We start from the raw sequence: 17,403 nt of genomic DNA on the forward strand, positions 1-17,403 counted from the left end.
ACCAACACAATTGACAGTATTTGCTATTTCGCCACCAAAGATTGACCAAGATCCCACGAGCCATTAGAGAGTTGAAGCAAATTTTAACCAAAAACACCCCAATGTCAACACCCTTAAGCCAAAAACACTGAAAAAGGTCAAACTTTCCATTATAAGGTAGAGACAGAAGTTTTCACTGTTGGTTTAAATTAATTTTACTAAAAAATTTCAAAGCAGAAATGTCAGTTGATTCATTTTAATTTCATGCTGACATCCTTGGTATTTAAAGCAACTGGTGTGTGTGTGTGTGTTTGTATTTTTTCTTTTGTTTTGGCTTGATGTCATGAAGTTTCTTTCTCAAAGAAACTTGAAAAATCAATAAAATGAAGCAATACCAAGTCTCTCAAAAAGGGCACGTCAGGAATGGGGCAGTAAAAGCAAACTCTACTTAAATCTCTGCTCTCTCTTTTGACCCATCTTCTTCCCTTACGGTGGGATAAAACCACTAACATTTTTGTTAACATGTTCTCAGAATAAACATCTGTTCTCTTCCTACAAACAGCAGGTCAGACATTTGGTTTGGTTTTGTTTCTAAGAAATATGTAAAAATTTTAGGTTAAAAAAAAAAAATTCCTCAGCTAGACTGGAAATCTGACCCTGAGTTGGACTTGAAAGACACCAACTAAGCTGCAGATGGCTCATTCCACTCCTTCTTGCCACTACTTTATTCCACCAAACTGGAGCTTCCCTGGAAAGGCAATGAAATTATGACAAGAGAACTTCCGCTTTCTCCACGATGAGACGATTAACTCATTCATCCTCAGAACACTCTTCAAGATAAGCAGGTAGCCTCAGATTATTATTCTCCATTTCTCAAAAAGAAAGTTAGAGACAATCATGGAGGTCCCCTATTGAAAGAGTTGGGAAGTTGGGCACAGTACCTGGTCTCTAACCACACTCCCATATTCCTTCTGTACTAATAAGGACTTTAACAACGTTTGGCCAGGCACTTGCAACAATCTGCAGTTGCCAGCCTCCCAGTAAATGCTTCACAGTAGCCTCACAGTGTGGGCCACCTGCTCCCTGGAGGTAAGTGCATGGCTAATAGTACCCATCTTACAGCCTCCAGCAACCCCAGAAGAGAGGAGTGAGGGCTAGATTCCTATCCACAGAATCCACATGACTCCTCTCCACAACCCCCTTCCTCTCCTCACATCCCACAACCCAAGTACCAACACAAGGACCCAGGACCTCATGGATAATTCCCCCAAAACAGTGCTTACTGACATCAGCTTTAGGATACGCAAAGGACATCTGAAAGTACAGGATTCTCTACCAGCAATAAGGGAACAAGAAGCAGTGGATATTTCTGAAGGTCTGTAGCACCACTGCTGCTCAGCAAAAAACAATTTGTAACTTCAGAAATTATTCTCATCCAGTGAGTGTCCCCTCCCACCACCACTCCCATAAATCCCCAAAGGCCCTAATATATCTTACAGTCCAAGAATTTCAGATTTGAGTCAAGCCATGAAGTATGTCTTATTCTATGCCCCTAGACCTAATCACTTTCAAAACATCTAGCTTTATAAGAACTAAATCTAGACAGACCAAGCCTTTTCTTTAATTGCTATCTGTTTCAGGTGTTTAAATAAATATATAAACAAATTCAAACACTCAACAAGGCTGCTTATCAAGATGACTATGTATCCTTAACCAAGGGCTCACTATGTGTAAGGGACCATCACGGTTAATTACTATAGTCTTCTAAGTTCTAAATTAGATCCCATACCTCAAAGTTGAATGGGAATTTTGCTGCTGCACAGAGAAACAAGAAAAGGCATATTAAGTCTTCAGGACAAATTTTAATTAATCCTATTTTTGATACAATAATTTCAATAAAACTTAAAAACCAGACCATGTACATGGAGAACTCCTGAATTCAGCACATATGAATTATAAAAGCATCTATAAATGACAGCTTTTCCTCCAAAAGGCAAACCATCATTGAAGTAGTGACAACAATGATTAATCTTTGTGGTCACTGCAGTAATATTCAAGAGATTCACATTTGGCTATTTTTTAAAAATTCAGACAGCTAACATTTAGTCCTTTTTTAAAAATGTTAGTTTAAATTTATTCTTTATTTATCCAAACTGACATAATGTCATAGACAAATGTGAAACAGGCTATCCACCTGCCCAGTGGAATAATGATACTAGCTTACATTTATTAAGCACTGCTGTGTACCTGTACTGCGTACTATTCTAAGCTCTTCACATATATTACATTTTATTTAGTCCCAACAACGACCCTATACAGCAGATACTATTTCCAACTTAACAGATGAAAAAACCAAGACACAGAATCAGTGACTTGCCCAGAGTCTTAGAGCTAATAAGCAGTGGAGACAGGATTCAAACCCAGGCAAACTGGTCCCAGAGCCTGAACTCTTCACCACTGTGCAACAGTCAGACTCAGTGGAACGCAAGAGTAACTCCGTATTCCATAAAATAGGGTAATGACACAGAGAAAAGAGGAAGGACGCAGAAAGAAATCAACCAATTAATTTCCAACATGCCCTCATTCATAAGTGTCATGCTGAACCCGTCTTGCCCATTCCCCAGAGATGAACTCATATAGCAACAAGCTATGCTTTCTCCTTTATCACAGACTAAACTCCTCTAAAATGACCTCCTTTCTCTAAGCTAAAGAATTTAAGTAATTATGACTGACCAAAAGAAAAATGGGGAAAGGTGTCCTCAGAGAGCCAATTCCATTATGGCAACAACTTTTTAAAATTGTGTTTGAATTCATGCTGAAGGATGGCCTAACCAGCAACAGTCCATGCATAGGGCTCTTCCTATAATGTTTGGCCCTCAGACTACCCGACGTGGCTACGCTGCCCCCACCCCTCTTCCCCTCATTTCCCTACTCCCAGTGGGATATGAAAAGGTAGAATGTGGAAAGGTAAGACAGGCCAGGATCAGAGAAGCAACACTCTCTGAGTAGTGCAGAAGGTTCCAGTGATAAAAGTTTAATGTCTGTGGAATCAGTCCCAGAAGCAGATACAAATATTCTTTTTAAAGAAACATTTATAAACAGTGTCAGGTATTAGGTCATAAAGAAAACCTCATAAATGACAAAAAGAAGAGATCAGACAAGCAGTACACTGTGACCACATGCAGTAACACTAGATTTTAACAACTCAAAGCTACCCATCTCCCAAGTCTGAGCCACCTGAAAATCTAAACATTTCGTAACTTAAGATGGAAGGAAAAAAAATTATAGACATTCGAAATAAATGTAAACTAGAAAAATTAAGGGTCATCACAGAATCCCAAAGCAAACCAGGCAGTGGATGCTAGTTGTGCCGTCTCTCTTCCCATGGGAACTACTGGCCTGCACAGGCCGTCCCTACCCCCAGGAGAGGGATCACACAGAATCATTACCATAAATAATGAAGAATCAGTAAGTGGTTATATAATACCATGAAGGTCATTAGCACAACAACCCATCCATCCAATGTTAGTATTTGCTTAAAGGGAAGAATAAGTGATCTAGTTATCATAGCTTGATAAGGGTCCACAAGGTCGGATTCCACCACTCTGGAACAACTCTTAGAATTAAGTTGATTTCCAGAATATGTTTCTCACCCAAGAAAATAATGTAATGACCAGTTTAAGTGGTCAATCCTCTTGGAGGGTGTATTTCTCACTGTATTGTCCTTCTCTTTCCTTTTGAGCATTAGTCATTTTCTCACACGTGCCTTTTCTATTGCCATCTCCCAGCATCTTCTTAGCAAATTTTTATCAATAAGCTGGGGGAAATAATTACTCTCACTTCCAAGGTGTTCTTACTCAAATAATGTTAAAATTTATAAGTGCAACAAGTAATGCAAAAATGAGCACAGAATTCAACACTAGAGGGAGGATGAAAGTTCAGATTAAGAGACAAAGATTCTCCTTGTGTTTTAAAGAACAGTCGATGGGTGTTATATATATTTAGTCACACATGCACCCATGCATGCATGCACACACACACACCCACACCTCCTCTCACCCTCATTATGATTTCCAGGGCTGACTGTTTGTTTGTTTATAATTAGCAGAAGCTCATTCTTCCCTAGTCAACAGCTTCTATGATTCCATCCCATCTAAAGTTTGGGACAGAGAATCATAGATCCAATATCAGCCCATCTTCCTTTGGGGCCTGACTCAGTCAATACTTTGCAAAGCAGAAAGCAGCAAAGGTAGGAGAAACAAAACATGAGCCCAATGTCCTTTGGGTTTGGTGCTCTGGGACTCCAGTCAACTGAAATTGTTGAAAATCAGAATGTTAAATTCACCCTCGCAAATATGCCAACAAAGTAAATAAAGAAAGCTGGCATCATTATTCATTAGCCACACCATCACAGGAAGAAGGTAGATTGGTTTAAAAAAAAATGTGAGCTGATAACTTATTTAGACATAGGCTTTTTAAATGTATGTAGATAAATGTTTCTATAAAATGGTCCTGTTTGCACTGGAAGCTAAGCAGTAACACTGTTTGAGGTCCTAATGAACAATATTTATAACCGGTTGTTTCCATTCAAAAGATCTGGAAAAAAAATCCTTCTAAACTAACAATGCTCTTCATCTGAAAATGTCCTAAGATATTACTCACTTAGCCCTTTTACATCCATTTCCCCACTCTCACAAAAAAAAAATAAAGGTACCAGCACAGATCGAGAGTGTAAATGTGGTCTTTGATCCCCTTCACCTCATCCTTTAGAACTTGCCTTAAGGTGAACAAATCCCCATTCAGGTCACTATCAGTCCCTCACACACGAGCCTCTAAAACTTCAACAAAATGGAATCAGATTGTACATGCATAAGCATGTGACAATATATTTACAGAAAACTGGTCTCACAGCACTGGGAAGAGCTTAGCACTAAAATATTAAGTTGACTTAGCCTTGAAGGACTGAAGCGTGGTATGTCAGTACACATGGTAAAATGCCTAACTGCCTGTCCACGTGGTCTGCCCAAACCCTTGCCACCAACTTTACTTCTAAACACAGATACAGGTAACATTACACGTCACATGTATTTGGGAAAACCTAAAAGAATCCTATTTTATGCATGGAACTATGCTTCTACTAGGAATTGCCTTTGACATGTCCCCAAAATCAGAGAGATAGCCAACAATATTTTCATCAAAACAAGGAGACCACTATAAATCCTTATAAAGAATCAAATAATAAAATTAGACTTCATGTCTATGAACTGAACCTAAGTAACCATGTTGGTTACACAAAGTAGTTCCATGTACATAACCAAATAAGAAACTGACATGTTAACTAAAATAAGTATTAAGTATCTGACCATTCCATTTACCCTATTACTATATTCAAAGTATGGGTTCAAAAAATGTTAGTTGTTGATGGTGGTGGTATGGTGATGTGTTTCCTCTACTAGGTATCTGTATTTTACAAAAGCATCTCAAGTGATTTCAATGTGTGACCACAGATGAAAACCACTGTTTTTTAAAATCCTTCTTCCATCTCCCTCACCTTTGAAATTCTTTCTCTCTTTGTTTATTTAAAGCTAACAGTGAAAACTTTTGGTTTTCAAGCAAAGGAAGGTCCCTGGCAATACCTACAACAGTGAAAACATTCCTTCTTGGCCTCAGCTATAAATAAGTGAATGTAGAGTTGGCTGCTTTTAGAACTCTTTGCAATGTATTAGGAAGATCAAAAAACACTTTGCTGATTATTAGCATACACTTTTTTTTAAATTCAAAACATGTCTCATAGAACTGCTACATAGATAAAAATAGTATCAAAAGAATCAGACCAAGATGTGAGTATCAATTAAACAACAAACTGAAAGGTAGAAAAGGTCAGTACTGATACTTCAAGGCAAAAAGAATGATGACAATGATTAGCGAACATTTACTATTGCAAAGCACTGTACTAAGCTCCTGACACACATTATCCCCTTTAATCCTCAGAATACCTTATGAGTGGCCGCTGTTAACATCCCAGTTTTTCAGATGAAAAACACGGGGCCCAGAAAGCTAAGTCACTTGCCCAACATCACCCACTATCAAGGGCTGCAGGTAGTATCTGAACCCAAGTAGTCTTATCTTACTCCAGTGCCCACACTAGTAACAGTAATGATGCTGATGATGGCCATGATTGTGGTGAATAACAGCAAAACCACCACCACCAGCACTGGAGCAATGGGTAAACTGTCTTAGCTCGTAACCTTTAGGAAAAGCTGTAATCTAAAAGTAAAGGAAGTTTTGACTGACTTTCCTTCAAGTATTTACAGGTTTTAAAACTTAAACAGCATAAAATTAGCCTGTAATGAGGGAACAATGGTAGGTTGATAAATTAAAGTTTTAAATAATGACAATATATAATTATTCTTCCCAGCTTGGACAATCAACATGTACTTATTATTATTCTTTCATAGATCTCTCCGGTTTTCCTTTCCCAAAAGCTAATAAATACATAGTCTCCAACTTAAAGCAAAACCCAAAGGTTTTTGCTGAGATTTTTTTGCAATGTTATCTTAATAATATCAAACTTCAATTAAACAAAGGCTATCTACTTAAAACCCTCAAATAACCATAGTTTGGCTTCTCTTTTGCACGTGGCTTTTAAAACAAGGAGCAAATCATAATCTGATAAAAAGTAATTAATGAAACAAACTTTCAGGATGTGCCCAAGGGTCAACATTGTTAAAGCCCAATTTTCAGCCAGGTTCAAAAGTATGAGCAACAAAAATCTTCAAAAAGACTATTTTCACTTATGCCACAACTATAACGTAGAGAAATAAATTAATGGGATTACAGATTTTTCAGCAAGCACTTACACTTTTGGTTGACCCTTCCCCACCAAAGAAAAAAACCTTCAATAAAAGAACACATTATTTTCAAGCATTCAGTTAATTGAGGGTCATGTCCCATTCCCCGCCTCCATTACTTTTACAAGGGATAAAAATGACCTATCTACTTTCCATTTGAGGATTAACATCAATGGGAATCAGTTCAGAATGAAATGAAACCGCAGCTATTTTAACAGGATGCTATGAGGTTTAAAAACAAATTAAATAGATACCACATTAACATCAATTAAGCCTATGTCTGCTATTTCACAACTTACAGTTGACATCAAAGACATCATTAAACGTTTTTTAAGAAAAGATTTAAAATACAAAACAGAGTCAGTCCAATGTTACAAGGCCAGCTTAGAGATGCTATTTCTGAACCTCAGCTGGGAGGTTTAAATTTAAGACCTTAAGCTCCTGAGAGTGACACAGGACTAAGTACAGTGGAATGGCCTCTAATCCCAAGAGTAATAAAGAGTGTGTATTTATAATTAAAGTTATAATCTGTGCGATAAAATCCAGTGATGGCATGTAGTACACCTCACTAATTGTGAACTTGCCTATGCTTCATACAAAGGAAATTAATATAAATTAAATATAAGGGTCAAGGAAATCCAAAATTCAAATTTGAAACACTATACTGAAAAAAAATGAAATCCATTTTGAAACCTTATTTCCTATTATGTATAAAAACAGTACTGTCAAGTATAAAACAGAGAGACAGAAACTTGCATGTATGTATTTCTGTATCGTGCACATATATATGTATAATCATGAGTACAGGACTCCAAAGCCAAAACTTAGAGAAGAATAACACAAAGATTTTGTAAAAGACAAAGGATGTGTCTGTAAAGCTTAACACTTTCAGAGCAGAAAACCATTTTAAAACACTGAATTGTAAGATATGATCCAGTTTGAGCCAGGATATTTACAACGTTAGTTCCTTGTTTGCTACTGACTTCCTGGCCACAAGCATCTGTCACCAAAGGAAGGAAGAGTCACTGAAACCTAAAGCTATGCATCCTAATGATGTAGTTCTAAGCACAAGTCTTTTTACTGAATCTAGATATAATACAGCATTCTCCACCCAATGTGGTACCCAAGGGCTTAGCTAAACATGCCACTGGAGAGTACAAACATTTCCCTGTCAGTTATACTAAAAGTGACTTTCAGAAAACATTCTATATCTTCCACTTAAAGAGCCAGACCAAATATGAGAAATAAGATCTGGTGTTAATAAAATTATACCATATGATATCACTTATATGTGGAATCCAAAAAAAAAAAAAAAAAGAAGATTCAAATGAACTTATTTATAAACAGAAACAGACTCACAGACATAGGAAACAAACTTACGGCCATCAGAGGAGAAAGGGAATAGGGAGACATAAATTAGGAGTTTGATTTGCAGATACTAACTACTGTATATAAAACAGGTAAACAACAAGTTTCTACTGTATAGCACAGGGAACTACATTCAATATCTTGTAGTAACATATAATGAAAATGAATATATGTATGTATATGGATGACTGAAACATTTTGCTGTACACCAGAAACTGACACAACATTGTAAACTGACTAAACTTCAATTTAAAAAAAGAAAGAAAAGAAGTTAAAACTAAGCTAGGCACCTAAGTCTACTATCTCAAAAGTTTGTCAGTTGTAATTCTGGAGGAACATCACAGAAATGCTTACAAAGCCAAATTAAGTTGATTTCTCTCAGCACCATTGGGAACTTGAAAAACAATATAAACTCATTCCGCATTCTTCCAGATGGCTGAGGTTATTCTCTGGGCCACACACTCTGAAGTCAGGGGCCTGGGCTCTAATCGGGCTCCACCATGTACCAGCTTGGCAACTTGGGGCAGCATAAGATGGCAGTTAAGACAATGGGCTACAGAATCAGACTGCCAGAATGCTGGATCCCAACCCTGGCTTTGCCGCTTCCTAGCTAGGAAACCACAAGTGAGTCTCAGTGCATCGTTTTCCGCTGGTAAATGAGAGCAGTACCTACCTCGTGGTTGACTTAAGGATTAAGTGAGTGAATGAAAATAAAAACACATAGAACAATGTCTGGAACACTCCAGATGTTCAGTAAACTTGAGCTGCTAAACTGTTGTTAAAAAGCATTGCTGATAAACAAGGACCTACTGTAGAGCACAGGGAACTACAGTCAATACCTACTTGTAACAGCCTACAGTGAGAAAGAATATGAAAAGGAATATATATGGACAACTGAACCACTATGCTGCACACAGGAAACTAACACGGCATTGTAAACCGACCGTACTTTAATTTAAAAAAAAAGCATTGCTGAATCTTAAAATCCTTCCCAAAATGAATCTAAGAATAGTAGCTCTGTCACAGTGACAGCTTGAGCATCTCATGAGATAATACATAAAATGTTTCACACAATGCCTGGCACATGGAAAATGTTCCATAAATGTCAGCTTTGAAAAAACAAAAAAATGACCTAACAAATGAACAACATAAATTGCTGACATAGGTAGAGTTTTTCCCCTTCCCTTTGGTGTGTGTGTCCAACCGTGTAAGCCACATTTGAAGAAAATAATAGGGAACTTGACCGACTGACATCCAGGGAGATTACTTTAAAATAAAATTGTAATTTGATTAGAGCAAAGGTGAAGATGCTGACTCAGTTCAATACGTGAAATGATTCAGCTGTCAGGACATGCATCAGCAATGTGTCAAAATCCTGGAGTGTGGAAAGAGTCAGCATTGGGATGAATGAATGACGGCCCAACAGAGGACTCGGGACAGGAAAGCAAGAATTTATGGAGAGTACAACAATGTGGACGGCACTGCCAAGACCAGGACACACCCAGTTCTCACACATCCCCAAAGCTCCCTTCCGATACAATCAGGTTTATGCAAAGTTCGGAAAGGAAAGAAAAACAAACCATGTTTGACAGCTTTTCCTTGGAGCCTGAATTTTAAAATAATATTAGTATTCACAGGTGTTAATACTTATAAATACTAGCTAAAAGTAAGAATAGTAATTTACACTTAAAGAGTTCTTTATAATAACATATTTATAATAAACATTACTGAGCTCCCACTAAAATAACATTAAGTACTGAGCCACTTCAAAGTATTTGGTAAACCTTTTTTCTTTTCCCCACACCCTGTTATTTAAAGATCTAAGGTGTTAGCTAAAATTCTGCACACTTTTTATAGCCTCCTACAAGGCTTCGAGCTAAATCTGGAAGGAGTATGACAGGTAGTTTCAACCTTCCCAGAACAAGTATTTGCTTAGAATCTACTATGTTTAACCTAATAATCAATCATTCATTCATCCTTTCCACAAATATTTACAGGAACACTTTTTACATACCAGGCACTAGTTTAGGCCTTAAGTACACATTTCTGAGCAAAATCAAACAGGATTCTAGCCTTCATGAGGCTTACAGACCAGAAAGGAAGAAAACCTAATTAAATGGTCAAATAAATAAATATAAAACAGGCTGTAGTATGAAGAAAAGGTACAAGGTACTATAAGAGCATATACTGCAGAAAATAAAAAAAGAAATAGTACTTGTCCTAAAAAAAAAAAAATCAGTCTGGTGGGAAGCAAGATTAACATATAAATAAGAGCAAAAAATATAAGAACAATGCAACTAAGTGCCTAAATTTCATATATCAAGTTGAGAGACAGGAAGAAAAAAGTACTCAGGGAGGACCTACAATATTCCAGCCAGGGTCCTTCCACGTGCTCTCATTGAAGCCTTGCAAAAATCCTGCAAAGTAGGCATCAATATTCCCATTTTACAGATAAGAAAAGTGAGGCGGCAACACTGTTTTATTAGCATGAGTCAGTAACTATGGCGTAGAAGCAGCTTCATTTCACAGAACCAGAAGGTATGATAATTTTACAGTCAAAACGGAATCCTTCCTTACATTAATTTGGGCAGACAGATATATGCGGCAGCAGGAACCTGGAGACCAGGGCAATGAATGTGTGGTCCTCATCCTCTACTTCCCTCTTTACAGCATACCTCAACACTCCAAGGCACACAGTATCTTCACCATGCTTGTGACCTTTACGCAACTACAAAAATCTGCCTGTCCTCTGAAAATGTGTTGGTTGATTACCCTGAATGCTAAAGAGCTAATGGGTTTACTCTCACAAAGAAACCTATTTATACTATTTCAAAGACTTCACAAACAATAACAAAATGGTTTCAACCAATGGTCTAATGTTAACAATGAAATTTCAAACATAAAATGGGCAAATTACATGGAGCCCCTCTCCCCACATCTAGTCTACTTTCACAGCAAGGTGAGACTTAATAACAGATCTTGGGGAGGAAAAAAAAGCACATCTTGATAAAAAGAGAAAATACCTGTCTTTTCTTCCAGTTTTATTGAGTATAATTGACACACAGCACTGCGTAAGTTTAAGGTATACAGCATAATGATTTGATTTACACATATGATGAAGTGATTATCACAATAAGTTTAGTGAGCATCCATCAGCTCATAAGGGTACAAAATTAAAGAAACAAAAAAATTCTTACGATGAGAATTCTTAGGATTTACTCTCAATAATTTTCATATATAACATACAGAAGTGTTAATTATACTTACCATGTTTTACATTACATCCCTGGTACTTATTCATCTTACAAATGGAAGTTTGTACCTTTGGACTGCCTTCATCCAATTCCCCCGGGCCGGCCTTACAAAGATCAAATACCTATACTGAAGTCTAAGAAATTTGCATTGTTCCCTTACACCATCAGTGCACCCTGAGTTCACAAAGTTGTCCAAGTCATAGCTTCTGAGCCATTGCTCCTCCGTGAAGCCTAGTCTTGAGAGTTACCAAGCACTGCATGCAAATGACAATGTCTCTTTGAAACGCCAAGTGCAGCAAGCTCAGCAGTTTTGAATGACATTCACCCAGAGCTCAGAAATTCTCCTATTACGTAAATCTGGAAAAATATGCACCAGACTCCCTGTGAGAATTGAAAGCACACACTAAAATGTGTATGTTTCCAACTTCCGATGAAACCAGATGCTTTATCTGTGTAGACTGTTCATAAATCCAGATGCGCCAGAAGAATCTCATTCACAGAACTCTCATTAGAGTATTTTTCAGAATCCATCTTCTATTGAAAATACCATGATCTCCTAGAGACAATCTGCCCTTTCAGGATCTGCAACACTATAAACAATGTCCAAAGCTATTTGTTAATAAATGAATAAACCAAAATAAACAACAGTCATCAAGGACAGAGCAGGTATGAAAAAAAAAAATCCCACACACATTTTGAAGAGCCATTTCCCGTTTCATAATAAATAGTTCTTTCTGAAAATCTTGAATGAGTCACCCTTTCCCAGTCATATCATGTATACATAATAATAGTAAAAATTTAGTAAGCACTTACTCTGAGACGGTCATTATTCTAAGCAGTTTACATGCATTAACTCATTTAATCCTTTCCATAATATTGTGAAGGAGGCATTATTATTCTTACGTTACATATAGGAAGCTGAGATATTTAGTAACTTGCTTTCCGTCACACAGCTAGAAAGGAGTCCTGCCGAGCCTCAGACCCAGGCAATCTGGCACCTGTACACTACATCACTTGTGCTAGAGAGTAAAGTGAGGCTGGCGCATCAATTTTGTTTTTTCATCTCATACCTACAACACACACTAGAGGGACTAGCTGGGAAGGCTGATCTTCCCAGTAGATTCCTCTTGAATAGAGACTGAGGTAGGCATGAATTCAGTCATCTATCTCCACTTTGACCAAACAAAATGCCAAGTACCAAGGGTTATACAGATACCCTCACTGGCTTGTTATTTCTGTTAATATTTAAAGGATCCCTTTATGTTGGCGTTAAGTCTCTCAAATGGTGACTGCACGTCTTCCCTGGCCTTCCAACATTCTCCTTTACACCTAAGCTGCCTTGCCTTAAAGACCTCAACATACTTTCTGTTTGGATTTAATTTACTTTTCAGGGAAATGTAATGACAGAGGTTTAGCTGTTTCATTTTGTTCTGGAACACCTGACATTTGTTGATCCTTCTTATGTTTTGATAAGATGAGTCAAATTGAGTGTCAATCCTTTGTTATCACTGGTACAGCCTAAGGCCAAGAAGGCAACCGGGAGGTTGATGGCAATGGGACTTAGGGGAAGTATGAGTAGAAACAAGGAATGAAGGAAAGGTAAGATGACATTTGAGGCAGGAGGAGCATGGAGGAATAAGAGTGAGCACACTAGAGGGAAAATATGAGAAGATCTGCATGACTGGACAGAGGAGATAGTTGACTGGGAGGAGTAGGAAACCAAAGTGAAGAATTAGAACACACCTGGCCACAAAGAACCTCGAAAAAGGCAGGGTAATCTGGGTTTCATGCCACTGACAGCAGAGATACGTTGGGCAGAAGCAAACACGGTAAGTCTTACAGAGCGATCTGGAGGGGGGCAATCCAATTCATCAAAACACCGTCACCAAAACCAAGCATGAAGAGTTATGAGCACCTGTACTACACTGATGGCAATGGAGGAATGGGAGAAAAAGAACCCTGAGACACATTTAGAAGACGAGAACAAGGGGATCTGGGCTCATACTAGATGTAATGGGAAGGAAAGACAGTCAAAGCTTACTGATGTTTCCAGGTTGAGAGAATGTTAATACTGCCTGAAAAATGGAATCACCAGAAGTTAGTTGATAAAGGAAGCTCATGCATTTCAGTGTTGCAGACAATGGAGTGTGAGGTAACTCCAGGGCATCCAAGGGAGGAGAAATTCATGATCGTATTGGAAACATGGGACTAAACTAGAGAATAGAGATTCCAGAGTTTTCCCATAAAGGGGGAAGTCAGAGAAACAGATAAGCTCAATGACAGAGCAAATGGAGAACCAAGGACAGAAGGTTAAAAACGGAACCATAAGTTGGCTAGAGACAAGATAAAGAAAACTCAACAATGAGGCAGAAAGCTCAGTGTGGGATGGCACAGAGAAGCAGGAAGATAAAGTGTCACCAAAAACATAAGTAAAGCTTCTAAGCCACATCCAATGCTAACAGTGTGGAAACTGTTAACAAGTGGAAAAACTCCCTCTGTAGTCTTAAAGAAATTCCCCTGATGCTAGTGAAACAACCCAAAGACGTTCTCAAAGAGAGCTGAGAGACATCTAATGAAATCAAAGACTTGGGGGACTGGGACGGGGCCAGGTGCGATTTGGCTTTGGTGTGGTTTATATTTAACTAAGAGAAAAATAAGAGTTAAAGGGAAAAATCAAGTCCGTTTAAGCTCTCAGGAAAGGAGTTTTCACTCACAAGCATCTAATCTTCATATTAAATTTTAATTAGAAATGTCAGAAACATTGCATGAGAAAAAGCCAAGGTAAGGAGAGAATAGCAAAAGGTGAAGGTAAGGAGTCTGCATTTAATTCCAGGTGCAGTGAAAAATCATGGCAATGCTAAAGTCTAAGGAAGACACATAGCATATGATTTGTAGTTTTTAAAAGATTACTCTGGTCACTGTGAGTTAAATGACTGGAAAAGGGGCAAGAGAAGAAGCAGGAAAATAAGTTAGACCACTGCTTTATAAGAGGCTACTTACTGCTATGGAGTTGCGATAATGACCAGAGACAAAGTGGACAAATGAGAGATGTACAGTGGAGGTAGAATCAAAAGCACTTGCTGATAGTAAGCATTCTGGGGGGAGGGTATGAAAGTGAGTAGAAAGTGAGAAACAGAGGAGTCAAAGATGACTATCAGTTGTCTGCTCTGAACAGCTGGGTGAATAGAGGAGTCACTAAGTGAAAAAGAGAAGAAATAGTTTGGTGGGAGGAAATCAAGTGTTCCACTGAGAACGTAGTAAGCTGGAGAAATCTAGGAGACATATACTTGAAGATGTCCCATCAGTAACCATACATACAAGACCAAAGTTTGAAGTAAGGTCAGAGCTGCAGATAGAAATGTGGGAGCCAACAGTCTATCAATGGTCGTAAAGCCAACGGAATAGATGAGATCACCTCTGGCGGGAGTGCAGAAAGTGAAGGACAAGGAGCCCTGAAGAACCCAACACGTACCAGTGGAATAGAGGAGGAAGAACCCACAAAGAGAATGAGAAAAAAACAGCCAGAGGTAGAAAGAAACGTGAGGAGTATCACAGAAGCCAAAGAAGAGTATGTTTCCTCAAGGAGAACATGCACAAGTATCAAATGCTGCTGACAGACATGTGTCCATCAGATTTGGAGGTGGCGTTGGCCAAGAGTAATGTCAGCAAAGCAATGATAAAGACAGAACTAGACAACAGCAAGAATTAATGGAATTCTACACTCTCACCCCACCATTAACATGATTCTTTTTCTTGTCTTTTCAGCTTCTATCCCTGCCTTTAACTGCTCTGTGTCAAGTTCAAACTTAGGATTTCTGATTGGTACAACATGTCACACTCTCATCTTCACTGAGTAGAGCCTTTGGGTCTGATTACAGCCTCAGTCAAAGGCCTGCCTATCGAACGGATGGTCTTGAGTCAGGTGGCCCCTCAATCCAGTCATCTGAGACCAGACCACAGGGTTCTACATGACATCCATTAGAAAGGGGTCTGTGGATATAAAGGGTATCCTAAGTCTTGGCCAGTCTCTAATACACTCTACTCCAATGCAGAACAAAGATCAATGAGCATTTTTACTGATGAAGGTCTAAGGAAGTTTATAAATTATAAGCAGTTTACTCTTCCTTAACTTCGAATAGGTATCTAGGTGTTCAAGATATTGTTCTCTACATCGTAAAATAGTTCATAAAAATGGTTTACATCCTTTTAACTTGGAAAACACATTGGAGACAGTGATCATTTTATGAGGAAAAACTACAACTGCAAAGAAAAACTGTTTCTGAGCACAGAGACATAATTTTTTAGCCATTAAAGAAACTACACAAGTGTTTTTTAAACTTTTACAATAAAATGTAATAAAGTGCAAGAAAAGACAGTTTTTAACAGCATGCATTCATTCTCCATTTTAAAAAAAAGAAAAAAGTTTCCATCCAAAAACATCCAGGCCCTGTAATTTCATCCCACAGGAAAGCCAAGCTAAAATGAAAAAACATCCAAAGGGAAGTTTACAGTGGAAACTCTGACAAATGCTTAACTATAGCGTCACAAACAGCACTGCTATCATGTATTTACATCTATACAGCCACACAAATGCAGACATCATTCATTTCAATTAGTGGTCAAAAAAAATAGAGGGTCAGAATACTTAAAGCTTATACTTGCCACTGATGAACCTAAACAAAAATTAAAGCCATAAATACAAGCTGGAGTAAGAACACTCTGCAAACAATGCCTTTGCATTTGAAAGTAGAAACGATACTAATTTACATTTGTACAGTACTCAAAAGGTTTTCAAAGCATCCTCAAAGTATATTATTTCACTTAATGATCCTAACACGCCAAGGAGCTAGGCTGGCTAGGTTTGATACCAATTTTGCAATTGAGGAACCTGAGTTGCACCAAAGATGCACAATTTGCTCAAAATTATACACACAGGAGGTAACAGGGACCACATTCAAATCCATGTCTTGTAGGCTTCAAGAGTTCCACTGCTCCCTCCACCAAAGTTTACGTTGATATAGCCTTTAATAAAAGGGTTTCAAATCCCTGCTGGAATTGGTTCAAATATCACATACCATACTATGACTTCTAAAACAGACTCAACTACTCACCCAAGTAATATTAATATTAACCAGGCTTTGATCATTAGTTCTGAGGCACTAGATGCTCTACTATACAGGTATATTACTAGAAAGCCAATTTTGACAGTTCATTCCTTATGTTACTGTATTATTTTTCCTAAAGAGCACACAGAACTCATTACAAGACTGGTGGTGGTCACTGTGTTTCCATCCTTTCTTAGAAGTTTCCTTGATTTCAAACCCATTAACAATTAGCAGTCATAAAGTAATCTATAAATGACTCATTTGTGACATTCATGAATAAAATCACATATTTAATACAAACCTAACAGTCCACTAATAGCTGAAAATTAAAGAACAAGGTGAATCATTTAGACTGTAAAGCATCAGAGAATCTGTTTAACCTGTTTTCTGACTTTACTTATACACATACACACCAAAAAAATCCCCCAAATTCCATTTTAAAATGCTTATTTACAAGTATCAAATCTCCCCACTTCCCATTTAATGTACTGGGTTGTACTCAGGAGTATCCTTTATGAAGTCCACAGTATCTACTAAATATCTGGATCATAGTCATAAAGTATCTCCATCATTTCATTAGAAAAAAAGATCTCATTTAGAAGTTAAGACAGCATGTAAGATTACTACTATTTCACATCTGCCTTAGCCAAACTCAATACACCGTCTAAAAGCAAATCTGGAATGTAATATTAAATAATATGAATATCTACCATTTACTGAGCACTTGATACATTCCAGGAACTGTCCATCTGCTTTAACAATAACAAAAAAGGAACAACAGCTAACATTTACTGAGCCTTTAAAGAGAGCCAAGCAATGTTCTGTGTGGTTTACAGAAATTATCTC

General features: G+C 37.8%; 1 protein-coding gene across 3 annotated transcripts in view; it reads right to left on the reverse strand.

Annotated features, from left to right (window-relative positions):
* PPP2R5E (protein phosphatase 2 regulatory subunit B'epsilon) overlaps positions 1-17,403 on the reverse strand; it is a 127,839-nt gene that overhangs the window by 59,464 nt on the left and 50,972 nt on the right. The window lies entirely within an intron of this gene.

The sequence above is a fragment of the Camelus ferus genome, chromosome 6, assembly GCF_009834535.1.
Source record: "Camelus ferus isolate YT-003-E chromosome 6, BCGSAC_Cfer_1.0, whole genome shotgun sequence".
Classification (NCBI taxonomy): Eukaryota; Metazoa; Chordata; class Mammalia; order Artiodactyla; family Camelidae; genus Camelus; species Camelus ferus.